Source organism: Macaca nemestrina, chromosome 10 (genome assembly GCF_043159975.1).
Source record: "Macaca nemestrina isolate mMacNem1 chromosome 10, mMacNem.hap1, whole genome shotgun sequence".
Classification (NCBI taxonomy): Eukaryota; Metazoa; Chordata; class Mammalia; order Primates; family Cercopithecidae; genus Macaca; species Macaca nemestrina.
Window position 1 is genome coordinate 20,946,378 of NC_092134.1, and position 19,948 is coordinate 20,966,325.

Below are 19,948 nucleotides of genomic sequence, written 5' to 3' on the forward strand. Positions count from 1 at the left end.
CCAGAGGAAGAGAGATGACTCACCCCACCAACCTTAGAGCATCTTAGCAACTGGGAGATCAGATGTGGTGCAGAGCCATTGTGAGACAAGGTGGTAGAAAGAGTTTACATAAGGGCCTGCAGGCCCCCTTCCTGTTCACACATTTGCATTCAGATGCTAGCTGTCCAGGCCCAAGACTTAGTTATTTTCTGAAGAAACTGAATGACCCTGTTTGAAAAAAGACCTCTCATACTGATGTTGGGGTCATCTAAGGGAAAAGACTTGCCTCTCTGGTGAATCACCCATAAGTGATGTCTTCCAGCAAGCAAGCCTCAACCCTGTCCACAGAATTCCTGATTAGTGCTGAACTGTTAAAAAAAAGAGCAGACAAAATAAAAACCCAAACAAACAAAATTCCAAACTTTGGAGAGGTATGTGTGTGGAGGGGAGGCAAATGGGTTAAAAAAAATAGTGCTAATGATTGAAGCCAGGGGTTCAGCACATAGGAAGCTCATTATTCTATTCTTTCTTCTTTTGTGTATATTGAAAATTTTCCCTAATAAAAAGTTTTAAAATTAAACAAAAAGAGCAGACTACCAAGGATTACTAGAAAAGTGAGGAAAGCTTCTAATATGAAGGTTAAAAATGAGAAAAAGTTAAAAAACAGCTAACTGGTCTCCCGCCACCCAAGATGCTGAAACGAAAGAAGGCCAAGGCGGGGAAGGTGGCTCTGGCCCCTGCTGTTGTGAAGAAGCGGGAGGCCAAGAAAGTGGTGAATTTTGAAAAAAGGCCTAAGAATTTTGGCATTGGACAGGACATTCAGCCCAAAAGAGACCTCACCTACTTTGTGAAATGGCCTGCTATGTCAGGTTGCAGCGGCAGAGAGCCATCCTCTATAAGCAGCTGAAAGTGCCTCCTGCGATTAACCAGTTCACCCAGACCCTGAACTGCCAAACAGCTACTCAGCTGCTTAAGCTGGCCCACAAGTACAGACCAGAGACAAAGCAAGAGAAGAAGCAGAGGCTGTTGGCCCAGGCTGAGAAGAGAGCTGTTGGCAAAGGGGACATCCCCACTAAGAGACCACCTGCCACCTTGGTAGAGAACAAGAAAGCTCAGCTGGTGGTGATTGCACACAACGTGGATTCCTTCGAGCTGGTTGTCTTCTTGCCTGCCCTGTGTTGTAAAATGGGGTCCCTTACTGCATTATCAAGGGGAAGGGAAGACTGGGCCGTCTAGTCCACAGAAGACCTATACCACTGTCGCCTTCACACAGGTGAACTTGGAAGACAAAGGAGCTTTGGCTAAGCTGGTGGAAGCTATCAGGACCAATGACAACGGCAGATACAATGAGATCCGCTGTCACTGGGGAGGCAGTATCTTGGGTCCCAAGTCTGTGGCTTCCATCGCCAAGCTCGAAAAGGCAAAGGCTAAAGAACTTGCCACTAAACTGGGTTAAACGCATACTGTTGAGTTTTCTGTATATAAAATTAAAATAATACAAATTTTCCTTAAGAAAAAAAAAAAAACCAGCTAGCTGAAGAAATAGACTAAAACTTCACATAAGCACTAATTGCTCTGTGAGATATGTGAAGATATTGCATTCATATTATAAAACAGGAAAGGATGCCTCAAAAAGGAATTATCAGGGAATGAGAAAATTAAAACTATGATTATCCAAATTTGAAAATTAGTAAAAGAGTTAAGAAATATTTGAGAAAGGACAAGTAGATAACAGTAAATATGAGAGAAAAGATAAAAGATGTGTGGAGCCATCCATCTAAAGTCTTGCTAATAGGAGTTCCAAAAAGAACAGAAAATAAAGAGGATGACATGATGAAGAAATAATATAGGCGGGAGTCTGGGTGCGGTGGCTCACACCTGTAATCCCAACACTTTGGGAGGCTGAGGTGGGCAGATCACGAGGTCGGGAGTTCGAGACCAGCCTGGCCAACATGGTGAAACCCTGACCCTACTAAAAATACAAAAATTAGCTGGGCATGGTAATGGACACCTGTAAAGCCCAGCTACTAGGAGACTGAGGCAGGAGAATAGTTTGAACCTGGGAGGCTCCCCCAAGGCGGAGCTGAGATCATGCCATTGCACTCCAGCCTGGGCAACAGGGCGAGACTCCATCTCAAAAAAAAGAAGTAATACAGGCTGGGTACAGTAGTTCATGCCTATAATGCTAGTAGGGCCAAGAAGTTCAAGACCAGCCTGAGCAACATAGTGGGATGCTACCTCTACACATTTTTTTTTAGATTATTCAGGCATGATGGCACACTGCTGTAGTCGTAGCTACTCGGGAGGCTGAGGCGGGAGGATTGCTTGAGCCCTGGAGGTCAAGACTGCAGTGAGCTGTGATTGCACCACTGCATTCCAGCCTGAGTGACAGAGTGAGAACCTGTCTCAGAAAGAAAAAAAAAAAAAAAAAAGAAACAATACAGGAAAGATTTCAGACCGAAGGATGTTGGCATCTGGATTAAAAGGTATCTGACACAGTGAATGCAAAATGCCCACACCATCATGAAATTGCAGATTACCAAGCATAAAAGAGGATTCTAAAGCTTCTAGAAATTAAAAATATATATATACACAAATGTTGAGCAATTCGAAAAGCACCAGGCTGTCAAGTAGCATTCCTGGATGCAAAAATGGAGCAGTACTTTCAAAATTCTGAGGGAAATTGTTTTTGTTTGTTTGTTTGTTTCTTTTATTTATTTATTTATTTTTGAGATGGAATATTCCTCTGTCACTCAGGCTGGAGTGCAATGGTATGATCTTGGCTCATTGCAACCTCCACCTCCCAGGCTGAAGTAATTCTCCAGCTTCAGCCTCCCTAGTAGCTGGGACTACAGGCCATCATGCCCAGCTAATTTTTGTATTTTTAGCAGAGATGGGGTTTCACCATGTTGGCCAGCCTGGTCTCAAACTCCTGACCTCAAGTGATCCACCCCCTTGGCCTCCCAAAGTGCTGGAATTACAGGCGTGAGCCACTGTGCCTGGCGTTGGATCTTCCTTTTTTTTTTTTTTTTTTTTTTTTGAGACGGAGTCTCGCTCTGTAGCCCAGGCTGGAGTGCAGTGGCCGGATCTCAGCTCACTGCAAGCTCCGCCTCCCGGGTTCACGCCATTCTCCTGCCTCAGCCTCCCGAGTAGCTGGGACTACAGGCGCTGCCACCTCGCCCGGCTATTTTTTGTATTTCTTAGTAGAGACGGGGTTTCACCGTGTTAGCCAGGATGGTCTCGATCTCCTGACCTCGTGATCCGCCCATCTCGGCCTCCCAAAGTGCTGGGATTACAGACTTGAGCCACCGCGCCCGGCCTTGGATCTTCCTTTTTAATGTTCAGCGTCCCCTGCCTCCTGCCAGAAATTATTTTTCAACCTAGAAGTACATATTCAACCAACGTGTCAATCAACTATGAAGACAACATACAGATATATTTAGACATATAGTTATATAATCAAAAGCTGATACCTGCCTTGTAGAACAATTAAAAAACAATCCCTGCCTGTGGCGTGAAATAAAAAGTCGGGGAGGAGGGAACCTGCTCTAGATTAAAATAACAATTTCTGAATAATTTTCAGAGTCTGAATAAAACAAACCAATTAAAAAAATCTTTTTGGAGATAATTTGAATATGAAAGTATTAGGAATATTAGATGAAACCAAGGGGCTTAGTCTTAGTTTACTTTGTTTGTTTGTTTGTTTGTTTTTTGAGACAGAGTCTCTCTGTCACCCAGCCTGGAGTGCAGTGGCTAGATCTCGGCTCACTGCAGCCTCAGACACCTGGGCTCAAGTGAACCTCCTACCTCAGCCTCCCAAGTAGCTGGGACTACAGGCACATGCCACTGTGCCTGGCTAATTTTGGCATTTTCTGTAGAGATGGTGGTGGGAAGTTTCTCCATGTTTTCCAGGCTGGTGTTGAACTCTGGGCTTATTGGATCCTCCTGCCTCAGTCTCCCAAAGTGTTAGGATTACAGATGTGAGGTCCCTGCATCTGAACTTAGTCTAATTTTTAAGTATGATGGTGAAATATATAAGAAAATGTCTATATTTTTAGAGATGCTTAGTGAAGTATTCAGAATATTCAGAAATGAAATTGCGTGATGTCTGGGATACGCCTTAAAATAGTTGACAAAAAAAAAAAATAGGAGGATAGGTTAAATAGCTGTGGCAATAGTTGAATCTGAATCATGGGTACATGGAGGTTCATTGTACTATTCTTTTTTTTGCATAAGTTTGAAGTTTTTCATCATTAAAAAACTTTTTAAGTGTCACCCAGCCACTAATTTAGCAACTTTCCTAAAATGTTAACTTGGGAAGCTAAACATAGATATCTGGCTTGCTGCCTATGGTGCTTTCACAGAATGGAACACTGTGTAGCCATTAAAAGTATACAGCAGCCGGGCATGGTTGTCATGCCTGTAACCCCAGCACTTTTTTTTTTTTTTTTGAGATGGAGTCTCGCTGTGTCACCCAGGCTGGAGTGCAGTGGCACTGTCTCAGCTCATTGCAACCACCACCTCCCAGGTTCAAGTGATTCTCCTACCTCAGCCTCCCAAGTAGCTGGGATTACAGGCGCCTGCCACCACACTGGCTATTTTTGTATTTTTAGTAGAGACAGAGTTTCACCATGTTGTCCAGGCTGGTCTTGAACTCCGGATCCCAGGTGATCCACCCGGCTCGACCTCCCAAAGTGCTGGGATTACAGGCATAACTCACCACACCTGGCCAATCCAAGCACATTGGGAGGCTCAAGGTGGGAGGATCGCTTGAGTCTGGGATTTTGAGACCAGCCTGGGCAACATGCAACATAGTGAGACCTCATCTCTTAAGAAAAAAAAAATTAATATAATTTTTTAAAAATTAAAAAAGGTACGAGGCAGATCTACCTAGAATGAAGTAGATTAATTTCCATGAGATATTGTTTAGTACAGAAAGCTAGGCTCAGAACACTGTGTGTATTCACTACCTGCTGTGTAATAAAAGTGGCTAGGGGACAGAATGTTTCTGCAATTGTCTTTCTTCTGTGTTAACAACTTTTCCTCTCTCAGTGGATTGTCCACCACAGCATACAGATACGTTAGACTATATCCCATCTTGAGAAAACAAAGCCAACTCTCCTGATTCCTGCCTACCTCCAGGCACTCTATTTTTTTGGCTCCCCATTATAGTGAAACTCTTGAAATCATTTATTTTCATTGTCATTGCCTCCTCTCCTTCCATTTTCTCTTGAACCCATCGCTCTTGATGCATCCTCGTCATGCCACCAAACAGTTCTCTGAAGTTCACCAGTGGCTCCCACATTACTGAATTCAGTGGTCCACTATTATTTGACATGGTTCATCACTTCTCCATTCTTGAAACTGTTTTCGCTCAGCTGTGGACACCCCATGATACTTCTACTTGCTGATTTTTCCTTCTGAGTCTTATTTGTAGGACCTCTTCTCTCGCTCTGTCTGCTTCTGTCAACTGTCTTAACTTCTTAGTTGATCTCCTCTTGTTTTGTGGCCTCAAACACCCGTATATGTTGATGATGCTCAAATTTTCTTCTCAGCCAAAACCTGCTACCAAAACTCTAGGTGCATATTGATGTGGCTGTTTGCTTGCATGTGCACAGAATATTAGACTTCCCCAGTTGGAAATCTGATGGTCACCTCAAGCTAAATATGCCCCCAGCTAAACTCCTGAGGTTAGCTCAGATTTCCTCCTTCCAAAATCTTTCCCATTTCAGATAATAGCATGTGTCTTTCCAGTGTTCGCCAGAGACCTTTGGTGTCACTCTGGACTCTGCCTTCTCCCCCTACCCCTGCCAAATTCCATATCTAGTCAGCAAATACTGTCTACTCTATCTTCAAAATGTATCCCATCCCATTACTTCTATAGAGGTGCTGAATGATTGGGCCCCCATTGCACCTACACCCTCTGTACTGCCATCCACTGCACCTACCACCTGTTGCACCTACACCCTCTGCACCTACATCCACTGCACCTACACCTTCTGCACCTACATCCACTGCACCTACACCCTCTGCACCTACACCATCTGCACCTACATCCACTGCACCTACACCTTCTACACCTACATCCACTGCACCTATACCCTCTGCACCTACACCATCTGCACCTACATCCACTGCATCTATACCCTCTGCACCTACATCCACTGCACCTACACCCTCTGCAGTTACCACTTGCTGCACCTACACCCTCTGCACCTATACCGTCTCCATCTACACCTACATCCACTGCACCCATACCCTCTGCACCGACACCATCTGCACCTACATCCACTGCACCTATACCCTCTGCACCTACATCCACTGCACCTACACCCTCTGCAGTTACCACTTGCTGCACCTACACCCTCTGCACCTGCACCGTCAGCATCTACACCATCTGCACCTACACCATCTGCACCTACATGCACTGCACCCATACCCTCTGCACCTACACCATCTATCTGCACCTATATCCACTGCACCTACACCCTCTGCAGTTACCACTTGCTGCACCTACACCCTCTGCACCTACACCGTCTGCATCTACACCATCTGCACCTACATCCACTGCACCCATATCCTCTGCACCTACACCATCTGCACCTACATCCACTGCACCTACACCCTCTGCACCTACACTTTCTGCACCTACATCCACTGCACCTACACCCTCTGCACCTATACCGTCTGCACCTATACCATCTGCACCTACATCCACTGTACCCACACCCTCTGCACCTACACCCTCTGCACCTACATCCACTGCACCTACACCCTCTGCACTTACCACTTGCTGCACCTACATCCAATGCACCTACATCCACTGCACTTACATCTACTGCACCTACACCCTCTGCACCTACCACCTGCTGCACCTACACCCTCTGCACCTACCATACCTTCTTGTTCATGCCACTTAGCCATGCTTCCTCCATGTTACTCACACACACCAAGTATGTTCCCCCTCTGTCCCCTTGTGCTGGAATATTGGACTATAGATAACCACATGGCTGTTTCTCTCACTTTTTAAATATCTCTGCTCAAATATAACCTTATCAGGCCAGGCACAGTGGCTCACACCTGTAATCCCAGCACTTTGGGAGGCCAAGGTGGGAGGATAGCTTGAGGCCAAGGATTTGAGACCAGACTAGGCAACTGAGTGAGACCACATCACTACACATATTTTTATATATATATATTTTAGTTTAATGGTGCACATCCGTAGTCCCAGCTATTTGGAGAGCTAAGGTGGGAGGATTGCTTGAGCCCAGGAGTTTAAGGCTGCAGAGAAGTACAGTCACACCACTGCACACAGCCTGGGCAGTGGAGTGAGACAGACCCTGTCTCAAAAAAAAAGAAAAAGAGGGCCGGGTACAGTGGCTCATGCCTATAATCTCAGCATTTTGGGAGGCTAAAACAGGAAGATCACTTGAAGCCAGGAGTTCAAGACCAGCCTGGGCAACAAAGTGAGGCCCTGTCTCTATTTAAAAAAAAAAAAATTACCATTAGCCAGTTGCTGAGGTAGAAGGATCACTTCAGTCACTTCAGTCCAGGAGTCCAAGGCTGTAGTGAGCTAGGATTACACCACTGCATTCCAGCCTGGGTAACAAAGCAAGACCCTATCTCTCAAAAAAAAGAAATCACCTTACCAGAAAGACTTTTCTGTACGAAATATTTCATGTAAAACAAAAGACCATTCTATATGAAATATTTTGTATAAAATAAAATCCTCCCTATCCTCTTTGCCCTGCTTTAGTTTTCTTCTTACTACTCATTTATTTGCTTTTTTATTGACTGTCTCCCCTGCTTAGAATGTCAGCTCCAGCACCGAAGGGATTTTTGTTTCTCTCTCTCTCTCTTTTTTTTTGAGACGGGATTTCGCTATGTTGCCCCAGCTAGCCTTGAACTCCTGGACTCAAGTAGTCCAGCCTGCCTTGGCTTCCCAAAGTGCTGTGGCTGTAGATATGAGCCACCGTGCCCTCCGGTGCTAGAATAGTACCCAGCACACAGTAGATGCTTATTAAATGTTTGCTAAATGAATGAATGGATGAAACATCACAAGAGACTGGAGGCATTGGTTTCCCTGGGGAAGGGAACTGGTTGGGGCAAGACTTACTTGCCACCATTGATCTTTTCATGTGTTTTTAAAGTTTAACAATGGGCTCTTTAGAAAAATTAACTTTTAAAAAAGGAATTTTTTATAAAAAGGAGAACTTGTTTAACAGCATTGAATTCTGCTGGAGAAGTCAAGGTCAGACTGAAAGAGGCCTTTTGAATTATAATATGGAGGCCGTTGCAGTGCTAACAAGAGCTGTTTTGGGGAATAATAGGAGTGGCAACCAGATGGAATTGGTTGAGGGTAAGGTAGGGAGAATAAGATGGAGAACAATAGATCTTTCTCTCCAGGGGTTTGATGTGAAAACAGGAGAGAAATTGGAAGGGGATGATGGAATGGACTGTGGGAACCTTGAAATATTTTAATCTCATCTTTAAAAATTTAAGTTATTGAATAGATTTTAAAAAGTCACCTGTTTCTAAATTCACAAATGATAGGGCTTAGCCATAGACCTCCTGTGATTGGCTGGGCCAAACCAGGCAAAAAACTTTATGAAATGATGCTTTAGATGAAATGTTTCATAGAGTTCTAGCCCTGAAATTCTCTACTGAGTTATGATTAATCTTGGTTTCTAAATAATATAGATACTTGTCACATAGATGTGGCTAATAATAATTACTGGAAGGAATTAGATTTGCTGGGAATTATGATTTCACTCCGATACTTAGGAGTACTGATAAGTGCTCACTTCAGCAGCACAGACATCCAAATTGGAAAGATACAGAAAAGATTAGCATGGCCTATAAGAAAAGAAAAAAGAAGACCAGTCTGAGCAACAAAGTGAGACCTCATCTCTCCAAAAAATAAAAAAAAAATTAGCCAGGTGTGGTGGTGCACTATAGTCCCAGCTACTTAGGGGGCTGAGGCAGGGGGATTGCTTGAGCCCAGAAGGTCAAGACTGTAGTGAGCTATGATTGCGCCACTGCACTCCAGCCTGGGTGACAGAGTGAGACCCTGTCTCCCCAGCACCACAAAAAAAAAGAAAGAAAACTAAGTACTGATAACTTTCTCTTCAAGGTTGGTAATAGCTATGTTGTTTTAATTAAAAATATTTTTAACATGATATTCACAGTTATACAACTCAGAAGGTACAAAAGTCTGTCACCTACTCTGCTTCCTAGCCCAGTTTCCCTCCTCAGAGGCAAGTGAGGTTGGCATTTTCTTCTATATCCTTCCACAGACTGAGCACATACAAACAAATGCATGTATATATTTTGTTTTTCCTTTTCTGTTTTTTACACAAATGGTGATTTATTATACACATTCTTCTGTACCTTGCTCTATTATTGAAGTAAAATTCTACTTTAAAGCAAGATGGATTGATTGATTGATTTTGAGATAGAATCTTGTTCTGTCACCCAGGCTGGAGTACAGTGGCACGATCTCAGCTCACTGCAACCTCTGTCTCCCAGGTTCAATAAATCCTCCTGCCTCAGCCTCCCGAGTAGCTGAGATTACAGGCGCAAGCCACCACCACCACGCCCAGCTAATTTTTTTTTTTTTGAGACGGAGTCTTGCTCTGTTGCCCAGGCTGGAGTGCAATGGTGCAATCTCGGCTCACCACAACCTCCGCCTCCCTGGTTCAAGTGATTCTCCTGTCTCAGCCTCCTGAGTAGCTGGGATTACAGGTGCCACCACCAAGCCCAGCTAACTTTTGTATTTTTAATAGAGACAGGATTTCACCATGTTGGTCAGGCTGGTCTCAAACTCCTGACCTCAAGTGATCCACCCACCCCAGCCTCCCAAAGTGCTGGGATTATAGGCGTGAGCCACTGTGCCTGGCCCTCATTGGATATTTGAATTCCCTCAATAACATCCCTCATGAAATATTTTTTAAATTTTTTTATTTTTTACACAGAGTTTCGCATTATTGCCTGGGCTAGAGTGCAGTGGTGTGATCTTGGCTCACTGCAACCTCTGCCTCCTAAGTTCAAACAATTCTCCTGCCTCAGCCTCCCTAGTAGCTGGGATTACAGGTGCCCGCCACCACCCCTGGATAATTTTTTGTATTTTTAGTAGAGACGGGGTTTCACTATGTTGGCCAGGCTGGTCTTAAACTCCTGACCTTGTGATCTGCCCGCCTCGGTCTCCCAAAGTGCTGGGATTATAGTATAGGTGTGAGCCCCCGCGCCCGGCCAAAAGATTTTTTCCTGGCATTTTTATTTTGTGGCATGCTAGTAATCCTAATCCACTGTATACAAATGGAAGCTTCTCATCCAGCCTTACTGATGTGAGTTCTGGGCACTTCATGCAGTAGCCTCAAGTTTAAGTAGCTATGTCTTCACATATTCATTCATCTCCTACATTACAAAGGGCCTTCTACATGCCAGGTAGTATCCTAGGAGCTGGTGATACAGTATAGAAAAGACAGTGAGATATCTGTCCTCATGGAGCTTACATTCTAGTGGAAGAGACAGAAGCACAGTTTCAAGCAGTGGTAACTATTAAAAAGGAAGATGAAGGAAAGCAATAAAAAAATGATTTAGTGTGTGTTTGGTATAGGACTAATCTAGGTAATGATCAGGGGAGCCTTTCTAAGGAGGTGGTATTTGCATTGACACCTGAATAAAATAAAGGAATGAGCCATGTAAAGATCTGGCAGAAGAACATTACAGACAGGAAATGGCATGTGCAGAGGCCCCTGAGATAGGCATGAGGTTGGCATGTTGAGGAAGAACAAGAAGTCTGTGTGTCTCAAGTGGAGTGACGAGAGTGAGTAAAGGCAGATGAAGTTGGAGAGGTAGCCAGGGCCATATCTTATAGGGCCTTGCAAAGTGATATGGGAGATTATTCTAAGTGATATGGGAGACTCCTGGAAAGTGTTGAGCAGGAAGATGATGGGATCTTGTTTTAAAGGTTCATTGTAGGTTTGGGGTAAAGAATAAAGCCAGAAGAGATTTAAAGAGACAAACCAAATGTATATAATGTCTAGGTTGTATCTTGTTTGGTTCCTGAATCAAACAGACCAACTGCCAACTCTAAAAAGTATTTTTTTTCCTTTTTCCTTTTTTTTTTTTTTTTGAGATGGAGTGACGCTCTGTCGCCCAGGCTGGAGTGCAGTGGCGCAATCTCGGCTCACTGCAAGCTCAGCCTCCCGGGTTCACGCCATTCTCCTGCTTCAGCCTCCCAAGTAGCTGGGACTATAGGCACCCACCACCACGCCTGGCTAATTTTTTGTATTTTTAGTAGAGACGGGGTTTCACTGTGTTAGCCAGGATGGTCTCGATTTCCTGACCTCGTGATCTGCCCGCCTCACCCTCCCAAAGTGCTGCAGGTGTGAGCCACCATGCCCGGCTCTTTTTTCTTTTTTTTAAAGATGGGGTCTCACTATGTTGCCTAGGTTGTCCTTGAACTCCTGGGCTCAAGTGACCCTCCCACCTCAGCCTCCCAAAGTGCTAGGATTACAGACTTGAGCCACTGCACCTGGCCTGTAAAAAGTATTTTTGAGAAAATTGGGGAAATTGAATTATGGACTCAATATTAGATGATGTCAAGAATTATTGCTAATAATAAGTGTGATTACATTGTAGTTATTAAAGAAAATATCTATATTTTATAGTGATATACACTGAAATATGTGGGGGTGAAATGACAATGCCTGGGAGAGATGAAGCAAATATGTCAAAATCTTGATAACTGTTGTATCTAGAGTGGATATTACTTATTAGATAATATCTAATTACACTTAGATAATATCTAAGTGGATATTACTAGTTCTTTTTGTGTATATTTTAGTATTAAGAAAAATTTTGTAATGAAACATTTTTTAAAAGAATGTACCTTGCGAGAAGGGGGCAAGAATGGGATTAGTAGGAAGCTATTGCCACAGACCAGGTGAAAGATAATAATGTGTTGGACTGAAGGTGAAGTAATGATGGAGGTGGTAAAAAGTGAACAGATTCAGGATATATTCTTTTAAAAATTGGTGACAAATCCTTTTATTGATCCCAGTGGTATCATGCAGCATCCAAAACTATCTGTGATTTGTTTCTTTTTTTTTGTTCTTTTTCTGAGATAGAATTTTGCTCTTGTTGCTCAGGCTGGAGTGCAATGGTGAGATCTTGGCTCACCACAGCCTTCACCTACCGGGTTCAAATGATTCCCCTGCCTCAGCCTCCTGAGTAGCTGGGACTACAGGCATGCGCCACCATGCCCAGCTAATTTTTGTATTTTTAGTAGAGACAGGGTTTCACCATGTTGGTCAGGCTTGTCTCAAACTCCCGACTTCATGGGATCTGTCCTTCTCAGCCTCCCAAAATGTTATGATTACAAGTGTGAGCCACCGCATCCGGCCTGATTTCTTTATTATATTTTATTATTATTATTATTATTTGAGACAGAGTGTTGCTCTTTTGCCCAGGCTGGAGTGGAGTGGTGTGATCACAGTTCACTGCAGCCTAGAACCTTGCAGGCTCAAGCGATCTTCTCACCTCCGCCTCCCTCACAGCTGGGACCACTGGCACCTGCCACCATGACCAGCTAATTAAAAAAATTATTTTCTAGAGCCTATGATTGATTGATTGATTGATTTTTTTTTTTTGAGACTAGCTCTCACTCTGTCACTCAGGCTGGAGTGCAGTGGTGTGATGATGGCTTACTGTAGCCTCAGCCTCCTGGGCTCAAGTGTTCCTCTCACCTAGCCTCCCAAGTAGCCGGGACCACAGGCACATGCCACCTTGCTGGGCTAATTCTGGTGTTTTTTGTAGAGATGGGGTTTCACCATGTTGCTCAGGTTGGTCTCAAACTCCTGAGCTCAAGCAATCCACCAGCCTCGGCCTCTCAAAGTGCTGGGATTAAGGGCGTGAGCCACTGTGCCCGGCCTGATTTCTTTAAATGCTAGAACTTAAAACATTAACTGATTATCCCCTTAAAAAGAAAGAATAGGCCGGGTGTGGTGGCTTATGCCTATAATCCCAGCACTTTGGAAGGCCGAGGCGGGAGGATTACCTAAGGTCAGAAGTTCAAGACCAGCCTGGCCAACATGGTGAAACCCTGTCTCTACTAAAAATACAAAAATTAGCCAGGTATGTTGGCACATGCCTGTATTCCCACCTACTCGGGAGGCTGAGGTAGGAGAACTGCTTGAGCCCAGGAGACGGAGGTTGCAGTGAGCCAAGATCATGCCACTGTACTCCATCCAGCCTGGCCGACAGAGCGAGACTGTCTCAAAAAACAAAAACAAAGCAAAAACAAAGAATAATGGTAGCTTTTCTTATTTATAGTTTTCTTTCTTCCCCCCACCAAGATTTCCAAGAGTAACCATAAATTAGTTTTATCATTAGAAAAAAAAAAACCTAAACATTAAAAAAATTCTTGGAGGCCGGGCGCGGTGGCTCACGCCTGTAATCCCAGCACTTTGGGAGGCCGAGGCGGGCGGATCACAAGGTCAGGAGATCGAGACCACGGTGAAACCCCATCTCTACTAAAAATACAAAAAATTAGCCGGGCGCGGTTGTGGGCGCCTGTAGTCCCAGCTACTCGGGAGGCTGAGGCAGGAGAATGGCGTGAACCCGGGAGGCGGAGCTTGCAGTGAGCCGAGATCGCGCCACTGCACTCCAGCCTGGGCGACAGAGCGAGACTCCGTCTCAAAAAAAAAAAAAAAAAAAAATTCTTGGAACACCATCTGTATTCCTCCATAATGTCACTTTTTCCTAAAACAATCAGCTTAGTTTAATCTATTATACCAAATAGATCTCTTGGTACCTAAGACTCAGGGAAAACTAATGGATTGAAATGACTAAGATCAGAGAGCAGAATCTAACTAGCCATGCTTACCTCTCAAAATGATATCTTGTTAACTAAGCATGGAATTAGATAACTAATTGTTATAAAAGGCAGACTATAGAAATATATTTAGGCCAGCCTGGGCAACATAGTGAGACCCCGTTTCTACAAAAAAAATTTTTTTAATTAGCCAGGTGTGGAGGTTCACACCTGTAGTCTCAGCTACTAAGTAGCATGAGGTGGGAGGATAATTTGAGCCCTGGAGGTCAAGGCTGCAGTGAGCCATGATCATGCCACTGCACTCCAGCTTGGGTGACACACCAAGATCCTGTCTCAAGAAGAAAAGAAAAAGAAGAGAAGAGAAGACATATATTTAGGAATATGATGTAACAAAATGGAATGTCGAGATTATCCTGCTTAACTAACAAACTATTATTAATATAAAATGACCTCTAACATTTGGATCACAGAATTTCTCTGACTTTTATGGTATTTCAGTTATCTACTTTTACTCAATGAACAATCCCCAAGCTAAGTAACTTCAAGCAACAGTGATTTATAGGTTGATGGGGCTCAGCTGGGTGGTGGTTCTGCTCTGCGTGGTGAAGCTGAAGTCACATCTGCAGCCTCATTCAACTGGGAGCTTAGCTTGGGCTGTGCCATTGAAGATGGCCTCTTATCCTCTAGGGCCTCTCTCCACTTGGCACCTAATATTCAGTAACCTATGCTGAAGCTCTTGACATCATGGAGGCTGGTTTTCAGGAAGGAGCTTTTCAAGAGGACAAGTGGGTATCAAGCCTCTGCTTGTATCATGCTTTCTTTTTTTGATATATTGTGTCTCTCTGTGGCCCAGGCTGGAGTGTAGTGGTGCTACTATCTTGTCTCACTCACTACAAATTCCCTGCTTTGGGCTCAAACATTCCTCCCACCTCAGCCCCCTGAGTAGCTGGGACTACAGGCTCATGCCACCATGCCCAGCTAATTTTTGTATTTTTTGTGTAGACTGAGTTTTGCCATGTTGCCCAGGCTGATCTTGAACTTTTAGGCTCAAGCAATCCACCTGCCTCAACTTCCCAAAGTGCTGGGATTACAGGCATGAGCCATCGCCCCCTGCTGCATCTTTTTTTTTTTTTTTTTGAGGCAGAGTCTTGCTCTGTCACCCAGGCTGGAGTGCAGTGGTGTGATCTCGGCTCGCTGCAGCCTTTGCCTCCTGGGTTCAAGTGGTTCTCCTGCCTTGGTAACTAGAATTGCAGGTGCAAACCACCATACCTGGCTAATTTTGTATTTTTAGTAGAGATGGGGTTTCACCATATTGGCCAGGCTGGTCTCAAACTCCTGGCCTCAAGTGATCCACCTGCTTCGGCCTCCCAAAGTGCTGGGATTATAGGCATGAGCCATCGTGCCTGGCCAGCAACTTGCTTTCTAATGTGGGAAAAAAAAAGGCATATGACCAAGTCCAGACTCAGTGTGGGACGGGGACTATACAAGGGCATAAATACAAGGATGCATCATTCATTAGGGGCCACCAATGTGACAGTCTACCCACCTGGAGCAACAGGCGTTCTGAAACTCTAGACACAGAATTCTGGCCTTTAAGACTACAAAATAGCTGAGGCATGGAATCTTTCTGCCTGATTTGGCTACTTCTACTCTGGATGCATTCCTGCTTGAGAATCTTCTATAACTCGTTTTTTCTTTTTTTAGAGAATGGGGTCTCACTGTGGTCTCTAACTCCTGGGCTCAAGTTGTTCTCCTGCTTCTGCCTCTCTACCTACTGGGATTACAAGTGTGAGCCACTGCGCCCGGCCTATAACTCTTTTTTACCTTTTCAAGCCTCTTTTGAAAAAATATCCTCACATCTGTTTTGTTCTGAGTGGTCTTTTGCTCCCATGTACTCTGTATAAACTGCAGTTTTTAAAGTGGTTAGATTTAGTGACAATTTTACTGCTATTTTTCTCTCCTCATGTAACTTCCTAAAGATATTGTCAGTGTAGTAATGGACACACTAGGTGTCTTTCCCCCCTTCTCCCTAAGGGTTTGTTATTTCCTTCCAGTTATGATCCAGATTACTAAGCTACCCTTCCTTCATTCTGTATTAATTGAGGGCCTATACTATATTGCCGTATCTGGGTAGCCCAGTAAATAAGCTTTTGTTTTCATGGAGCTTATATTAGAGTATGGGAAGTGGGACAGTACAGAAGTAAACAACAAGAATGAAATAATTTCAGCTAGTGATAAATGCTGGGGAGAAAATTAAAGAGGATAATGTGAGAGGGAGTGCCCGGGGTAGAGATGGGGAGCTCCTTTAGCTTGCAGGGCACATAAGGCCTTTGTAAGGAAAGACATTTGAGCTGAGACCTGAATGATAAGAAGCCATCCATCCTGACAGGGTGACCAACTATCCCAGTTTGCTTGAGACTGAGGGATTGCTCAGGACATGGAACTTTTGGTGCTGAAACCTGCAGTTCCAGGCAAACTGCAACAGATGGGTAGCACAAGAAGAGAGAATAGCAAGTACCAAGGCCCAGCATTAGGAGGAAGCATGGTATTTTGGAGGTGTGACAGAAGGCGAGTGTGGCTAAAAATGTGGTGAGAAAGGGTTGAGTTGAGGCAGATGTTGCTGAGGAGGTCAGCAGTCATTGGCCCTTGTGAAGCCCTGTCAGTAATTTGAATTTTATCATAAGTGTGTTGGAAAACCACTGCAGGGTTTTAAATGAGGGAAGACGTGGTTTTACTTTTTTTTTTTTGGCGGGGTGGGGTGGGATAGGATCTCCCTCTGTTGCCCAGGCTGGAGTGCAGTGGTGCAATCATGGTTCACTGCAGCCTCGACTTCCTGGGCTCAGGCGATCCTCCTGCCTCAGCCTCCCTTGCAGCAGGGACTACAGGCGTATGCCACTGCCTTTGGATAATTTTTGTGTGTGTGTGTGTGTGTGTGTGTGTGTGTGTGTGTGTTTGAGACAGGCTGGTCTCAAACTATGTTGCCCAGGCTGGTCTCGAACTCCTGGGCTTAAGCAATCTTCCCTTCTTGGCCTCCCAAAGTGCTGGGATTACAAGTGTGAGCCACTGTGCCTGGCTTTATTTACATTTTTAAATGATCACTGGCTATGCAGAGAGTAAACCATTGGGGTGCCCGTGGAAGTGGGAAGACAGGTTGGGAGACTGGTCTAATCATCTCTCTTGAGATGATATTGACTTGGACCAGAGTGGTTGCCAGGAAGGAACCTGGGCTGCTTCTCACTCCTCCCAGCTCTTCCTCTCCTTCCTAAATCAGCAGCTTCTTACCCTGAAGAGTGTCTTTGCTGAAGTAGGGATTTCCAGCAGATTTACCATTTTGTAGCAAACTTCAGCCCTAGTTGTATCACACAGGTGCTTTATCAGTTTTTCTTTGCAGTATTTTCATAGTACTCAAATACAATAATATAGCGTTTTGTTTGTTTTTAAAGTATCTATTGATTTTCTCATAGGGCCAGATTGGTTAATGCTTTTGAATGCCAAGCTTAAAGGGATTGATTTTTATCTTGGATGCTTTTGAAGGAGTATATTTAGAATTGCGCGACATAAATAGAGCTATGCTTGCTAAAAGTTAATCTAGTAGGAGAGTTGGGGTAAGACAATGAAGTAAGAGGTGGATGTGTTGAATTTTAGGTGACAGGAGGCTGTTCAAGTAGAAATGTCGGTGGGGAGGGTGAGGGGCAGTTAGAAAAGTAGAACTAGATCTTAGTAGCAAGGTTGGGTCTGTAAATAGAAATGTGGGAGTCACCATAGAGAGGCGGAGTTGGATTTGGGGGAGGGCCCTTATCTGTTTATTCAGCAAGCAATTGAGTATTCATTGAATGCCTCCTAAGTGCTGGGGATGTTAAGGTGAACAAGGCAGGTGGATCCCTGTTCTCAGGAAGTTGGCATTCATTGGGGTATGTTAAAGTAGAAGGGCAAACAATAAATGACTTCATGAGTAAAATAATTTCAGAGAGTAGTAAATGCTGTGTAGATAATGAAACAGCATGATGTGCTGTGGCTTGGGGATGCTGGGGAAGAATCTTTTTTAGATTGGCAACCAGGGCAGGCCTCTTTGGGTAGGTAACGTTTAACTGAGACCTGAATGATAGGAAAGAGCCAGCCTCTGGAAGGTCTAGGGATAGAGCATTCCAGATGAAGGTCTTGGACACCAGGGCTAGGTCTAATCTTGGGAAAGGTCCCATTTAAGCAAATGAAGATGTTGACCAGCAAAGAGAGAGACAGGAAGGAAAGCAGGGACTGTGCTGGCTTCACTCACCAGCACAGTGAGCACTTTACACAGAGGTAAGTGTTCATGTTAAAAAGAAACAAACCAGGCTGGGCATGGTAGCTCACGCCTGTAATTCCAGCACTTTGAGAAGCTGAGGCAGGCAGATTGCTTGAGCCCAGGAGTTCAAGACCAGCCTGGGCAACATGGCAAAACCCTGTCTCTACAAAAAACATTAATACAAAAATTAGCCAGTTGTGGTGGCGCATGCCTGTGGTCCCAGCTACTTGAGAGGATGGGGTGCGAGAACCATCTGAGCCTGGGGAGATTGAGGGTTCAGTGAGCTGTGATCACGCCACTACACTCTAGCCTGAGTGACAGAACAAGACTCTGTCTCAAAAAAAAAAAAAAAAGAAACCAGGATTGTGTTCTGCCACCAACACTAAGGAATCAGAATCCCAAGAAGGATGGCAGTGATGGCACGACCTGCAAGAAAGTCGAGGAAAAGGTCACTGGTTTTGGGGTTAGGTCACTGGTGAACCATTGAGATTGCCGACTCATTAGAGGGTGCTGAATTCAGAGACCACCAACTGCAAAGGGTTAAAAAGCAGGGAATGGGGAAATAGAAGCAGCATTTTTGGACTCTGTAACAAATCTTTTTCTTTGTCATTTGTGAACATATCTTAAAAGACTCCCCCACTAAGTACACCCACCTTTGGGAATCTTTCCTGGCTGTGCTCCTGAGTTTACTCACTTTCTCTTGCCCCTTCTGTGTTACCAACCTTTCCCTGTTCTCTCCTCTTTTGCTTTCCCTTTGCTTCTGAAGATTTGCCATTTTGCACTCCCATTCCCTTTTATCTCCACACCCTACAACTGCAAGCCAGTCCTGCCTGTCTTTGCTGGTGGGGGCCTGGTTCTTGGATCTAGAAAGGGGCCATGACAGATTTGACAAAAGGGATGATATTTCGATGGGCCACCAAGGTTTTGTTTAAGACCTGTGAATATTTGAAAACAGAGAAGGAAGTCAATGGAGAGGGAGGCACTAATGATGAAGAGGCAGAGGGGAGCACAGGACATGAGGCAGAAGTGGAAGGGTTCATCTTCATTAATATGAGGTGAAATCCTTTTTCCTCTGAATTAAGACGAAGGAAATAATACATGAGGCTGGGTCCCAAGATTCTTAAGTTGAAAGAGACGTGAGTAGGAGAAGCTTATGGTAAGTGGTCTGGATCTTTTTAGCAATACGGAAAGCCAGGTGGAATAAAAAAAAAAAAAAAAGAAGAAGAAAGAAGAAAACCAGGTGGTCTGCTAAAAGTTAAGCTCAGAATTGGTGAAGGAATTTTGGAGTCACCACTCCAAAGATTTTTCTGGGGAATAACCAAGTGGTGAATGAAAGAACCATAAAGCACCAGCAAAGATCCAGTTGAAGTTGATGTGTATTTTTAGCAAAATCTGCCTTTGTCCAGGCTTGCTCTGCCAGGGCCTGAGCAGCTGGTGCTAATGTTAACTGCTGTTAATAAAGAGTTTGGATTTTAGCCACTGAAGATATTTTGAGACATTATCCTCGTAGTTGTCCTTAACAGTAAATCAAAGACTGATTGATTTGTTTTCCTCTCGTTTGACTTCAACCTGTCAGAGGCATGTAATTAGTAAGTGCTGCCTGTGGAATCCAGTATAAGGAATTTTAATCAACAACTTTTCATAGACTTATTAAACATTATAGCTATTATGAAAAGTGAAAGCTCTCAAACTTATCATAGTCTCTTTTGTTTGTAGTAGTTTCTATAGCGCATTTAAGTTGTAAGGTGTACATCTACTCAGGTGCAGTTTTTGAAATATTTTTGATTTACTCACAATAATATCCTCAAGTAGAAATTTGCTGACAAAATGGAAACAGATATCATTTT

General features: G+C 44.0%; 1 protein-coding gene across 7 annotated transcripts in view; it reads left to right on the forward strand.

The window, feature by feature from the left end:
* Positions 1-19,948, forward strand: part of LOC105493730 (HECT domain E3 ubiquitin protein ligase 4) — a 226,418-nt gene that overhangs the window by 80,516 nt on the left and 125,954 nt on the right. The gene's annotated exons all lie outside the window — the stretch shown is intronic.